The sequence below is a fragment of the Asparagus officinalis genome, chromosome 2 (assembly GCF_001876935.1).
Source record: "Asparagus officinalis chromosome 2, Aspof.V1, whole genome shotgun sequence".
Taxonomy (NCBI): Eukaryota; Viridiplantae; Streptophyta; class Magnoliopsida; order Asparagales; family Asparagaceae; genus Asparagus; species Asparagus officinalis.
The window spans coordinates 24,101,186-24,106,220 of record NC_033795.1 but is presented as its reverse complement, the minus strand read 5'-3'; the positions used below and the strand labels follow the sequence as shown (position 1 = coordinate 24,106,220).

The 5,035-nt window shown below is 41.8% G+C and overlaps 1 protein-coding gene across 2 annotated transcripts in view; it reads left to right on the top strand.

The window, feature by feature from the left end:
- Positions 1 to 5,035, top strand: part of LOC109830546 (transcription factor bHLH128-like) — an 11,184-nt gene that overhangs the window by 3,359 nt on the left and 2,790 nt on the right. The window lies entirely within an intron of this gene.

Here is a 5,035-nt window from a genome sequence, read left to right as displayed (position 1 = left end):
CCGTGAGACACAAATTTGTGTCTCGTTCACACCCACGTGGGTGTGGCCCCCACAAGACCCCACATGTTCATAATTTTTTAACTCGTACATCATTTGATAAACCTCAAATTTTGGATGAACACTAAAAGAATACCGCGAACATAAAACTAGGCCAAACAAGCTACGTTACTTTACCACGGCTGTCTACGTACCCTCCATCGGGATCAGACTAACCGTAGTTCAGAATTTATTCGTCATATGGTCTCTACCTCACCCCATCACCGTCCCGAAAGGCCATGCCCTCTTGGACAGATCAACACAGGCTGATATGAAGCAAGTCCAAGCAATGCTTAAACTTGCTACCTATGACCATCTTGGTTAACATCTCCGTGGGATTCTCATTCGTATGCACCTTCATGAGAGAAATATCGCTTTCCTCTATGACATCCCGCACGAAATGATACCGGACATCGATATGCTTGGTACAAGCATGATGAACTTGATTCTTCACCAAGTGAATCGTACTCTGACTGTCGCACCACAAGTTCACGTTCTTCTGCTCAATCCTTAAATCGTCTAGAAGATCCCACAACCACAATGCTTCCTTCACTTCCTCTGTCATGGCTATGTACTCATTCTCTGTAGTAGAGAGTGTCACTGTAGCCTGTAACATCAATCGTCAACTAACTGGAGCTCTATGTATCTTAAACACATAACCACTAGTAGATCGTCGTCTATCTAAATCGTCCGTATAATTTGAGTCTACAAATGCATCAATCTGACACGTATCTCCACCAAAACACAGACCCATATCAACGCTACCCTTTAAGTACCTTAGGACCCACATCACTGCTTCCTAGTACGTCTTTTTCGGATTCGCCATGAATCTACTAACCACACTGACCGTTTGTGAAATATCTAGGTGTGTACGCACCATTGCATACATCAAGCTGTCAACTGCACTAGCATAAGATACACGTTCCATGTGTGCATTTTCTTTCGCTGTAGTGAGAGATTGTTTACCTGAAAGCCTGAAGTGTGGAGCCAATGGAGTCACCACCGACTTAGCACTTTGCATCCCGAATCTCGCGATCACCCGCTCTATGTAGCCCTTCTGACCCAAGAACAATCGCCGATTCGCCCACTCTTTTCTAATATCCATACTCAGTATTTTTCTTGCAGCGTCCATGTCTTTCATCTCGAATTCTTTACCAAGTTAAGATTTTAGCCTATCTATCTCCACCTTGCTCTTCGAAGCAATAAGCATGTCATCCACATACAAAAGAAGATAGATATAATCACCTCCACGAAGCTTTCGAATATAAACATAACAATCGTAATCGCTTCGGGAAATCCATGCTTCAACATGAAGGAGTCAAATCGTTTGTACCACTGTCGGGGAGATTGTTTCAGTCTATAGAGTGATTTTCTCAAGCGACACACATGATTCTCCTTATCCTCAACCTTGTAGCCCTCAGGTTGATGCATGTAGATCTTTTCATCCAAGTCTCCGTACAAGAAGGTTGTTTTTACATCGAGCTGTTCTAGCTCAAGATCACCATGAGAAACAATACTCAATAGCACCTGAATAGAAGTGTGTTTCACCACCGGAGGAAATATTTTATTATAATCCACACCCTCTCTTTGTGCAAACTATTTAGCCACTAGCCTCGCCTTGTACCTTGTACCACTGAGTTCTGAAGGATCTTCCTTTCTCTTATACATCCACTTACAACCAATAGTTTTTTTCCTACGGGTAATGAGATCACCTCTCATGTTTGGTTCTTCCGAAGAGATTCCATCTCCTCCTTCATTCCAGCTAATTAACTCTCACTATCCTTGTCCCGAATAGCTTCATTGAAGGAGATCGGCTCATCTTTCTCTACCGAGAGTACGTATTCTATCAAATTAACCTACCTATAGTGCTTCAGGGATTGATTAGCCTACAGCTTCAGTACTTGCTTGTATGCTCGCTTTGGCCTAGTAGAAACCAAACTATCCTCAAGCTGTTGTTGTTGTAGTGCTTGTGTATTCGCTGAATCTTCTCCTGCTCAAGCTCATCATCTACCTGATTTCCCATTTGAACATGACTAGAACCTGGTTGCTCTTTAGGTTCTATTTTAATAACTTGGGACTTTGAAGTCCCAACAGTCCCAACACCATCATCCTTGGGCGTCTTAGCAATCAAGGATTTTTAACATCTCTGCTGATCACGAACTTCGAATTTTCTATACACCAAAGATGATAGCATTTTACACCTTTTGCATATCCCAAGAATATGATCTTCTTGGCCATCGCGTCAAGCTTTCTCTCGTTGACGTGATAATAGACGTTACATCCAAAAATCCGGAGCCTCTCATAATCTGCATGCTCCCCTGACCACACCCTATAGGGTGTATCACCATCCAATATAGAATGTGAATAACGGTTCACAATATAACAAGTTGTAGCCACCGTTTCTGCCCACCATTTCTTGCCCAATCCAGCATAAGATCGCATACTCATTTTTTTCTCTCGTAATGTTCGGTTTAGTCTTTTCGCGATCCCATTCTGCTGTGGTGTAGATCTGACTGTCCAGTGTCTAGTAATGCCCTTCTGATCACAGAACTTCTTAAAAGCACCATATGTATACTCTGTACCGTTGTCAGATCTTAATGTTTTTAATTTCTTCCCTGTCCTATTCTCAACCATCGTCTTTTACTTCTTAAATGTCTCAAACACCTCATTCTTATGCTTCAGAAAGTAAATCCAAGCATACCTAGAATAGTCATCTATGAACGAGACAAAGTATCTGGAATCACCATTAGAAGTTGTCTGAGTCAGACCCCAAACATCCGTGTATACATAATCTAATATACCTTTACTCTTGTGCTTGCTTTTCAAGAACTGGATCCTGTGCGTCTTTCCATATACATAATCCTGCAAGGCTTCTTCAGATTTTTCAGCAAACTCTCCTTACCAAGCAGATCCAGACCCTTCTCTGACATGTGTCCAAACCGCCTATATCATAATCGTATGTGCTCACATGGGTCTCCACCACTTCCTTCAGTTCCAACCGCTGCATCTCCCGTCACCGTCGTACCTGAGAGAGTATATAAATTATCCTGACGAACACCCTTCATTACTATAAGGGAACCCCGAACAACCTTCTTCACTCTGTTCTCTGTAACAATCCTGTAATCATCGGAGTCTAATGTACCAACTGATATAAGATTCTTTCGTAAGTCGGGAACGTGTCTCACATCCGTCAAGGTTCGGACCATTCCATCATGCATCTTGATCTTGATATTACCTAACCCTACCATTTTACAAGCATAGTTATTTTCCATCAATACGGTTTTACCATCAATGCTTCTGTATATAGTAAACAACTTCCTATTTGGACACATGTGGTAAGAGCAACCTGAATCAAGAATCCACTTCTCAGAGATATCCTCGTCACCCGTGACGACATAGCATTCCTTCTCGCTCCCTTCCTATGAAACATAGCTCGTTTCTTCCTTGTCTTCTCTCATCTCAGTCTTGTTGTTGTTCTTCGTCCTACCTACTCTCTTATTTGGACAGTTGACCTTGAAATGTCCAACTTCATTGCATTTGAAACACGATCTTCCCGCAAGAGGTCTTGATTTAAATTTAGACTTTCCTCTCTCGTCTTTTCCTCACTCATTACTCCTTCCTCTAGCAAACAATCCTTACGTTTGTTCTTTGCTATCACCAGTAGTCATGTCATTTGTTATAATCTTTCGAAGATTATCCGCTAGAAGTGCCATTCTAGTCTCACCCATTGTCAAATTATCTTCCACAAGCATCAGTGTTTGCACCAGGTTATCATAAGTCTTCGGCAGAGATAGAAGTAGAAACACCTGATCATCGTCTTCAACTGTCACGTCTATATCCTTTAAGTCTGATATGATACTATCAAACTTGTTGATGTATTTCTGGATTGATGAGCCCTCTTCGATCTTGTAAGTATACAATTTGGATTTTAAATAGATCCGGTTCGTTAGACTCTTCGTCATGATTGTGCTTTCTAACTTCGACCACACGTTCGTAGTCGTTTCCTCTCCATCTACCAAGAAAGCTACATCCATTTCAAGGCAAAGGATAATCGACGCCCGTGCTTTCAGATCCAACTCCTCCCAATCCTCATCAGACATATCCTTATACTTCTTCTCTTTTCCAGCCAAAGCCTTATGCAATTTTTACGAAATCAACGAGTTTTTAATCTGCATCCTTCAATAGGAAAAAATCGTTTTTCCCATTGAACTTTTCGATCTCGTACTTTCCAACTTTAACTGTTTTGCTAGTTTGACGCCATCCTCCGTTTGTATTAATAAATCCGATTCTCTTAGGAAATTACCGAGCACCACCTCAAACCAGAAGCTACACCACTCTTAATCTGAATAACAACTCTGATACCAATTGTTGGGCGCAAAGTTACGCCCATACGCCGCGGAAGCGATATAACCCGAGAGAAAGCCCTGACTTTTGTTGTCACAAAAGCTCAAACCAACCTCTATATTCCCGTTTCACAAAGGAAACAAGAACAAAAAAAATGAAATATCTCAACAAAATAAAATATACATTCTTCCTCTCATCAGTTCTAGGACTGACTTGTCGAGGGAACCTACAAGCAATAGTAAACACACAATAAAACAGTAAAGACACGCGATTACGTGGTTCAGCAAACTTGCCTATGTCCACGGGAGGGGTGAGGGGAGATTCCATTATGAGGAGAACACTGACGACTTGTACAATCCACAAGCTCGTCTCAAAGAAAAAACAAAGATTTGATTTTTACCCAAAAAGAAATTGACATCTCTCTTGTAAATCTCTCCTCAAGATCTAAGTTTTCCCTCAGATCTAAGTCTCCTAAACTCTCTGTTTATCACCTCACTGCAGCCGAAAAACAAAGCCCTTCCTTTGCGTTTTTCCCCACACAAAACCCTAGGAAGAAAACGCGTTGGTATTTATAGGAGAACGCGTTTTCTTGGGTGGACTACACTGGGCTCCGCATTCGTGATGCGCCCAAGAACCCCACGTGAGTGTGGCGGCC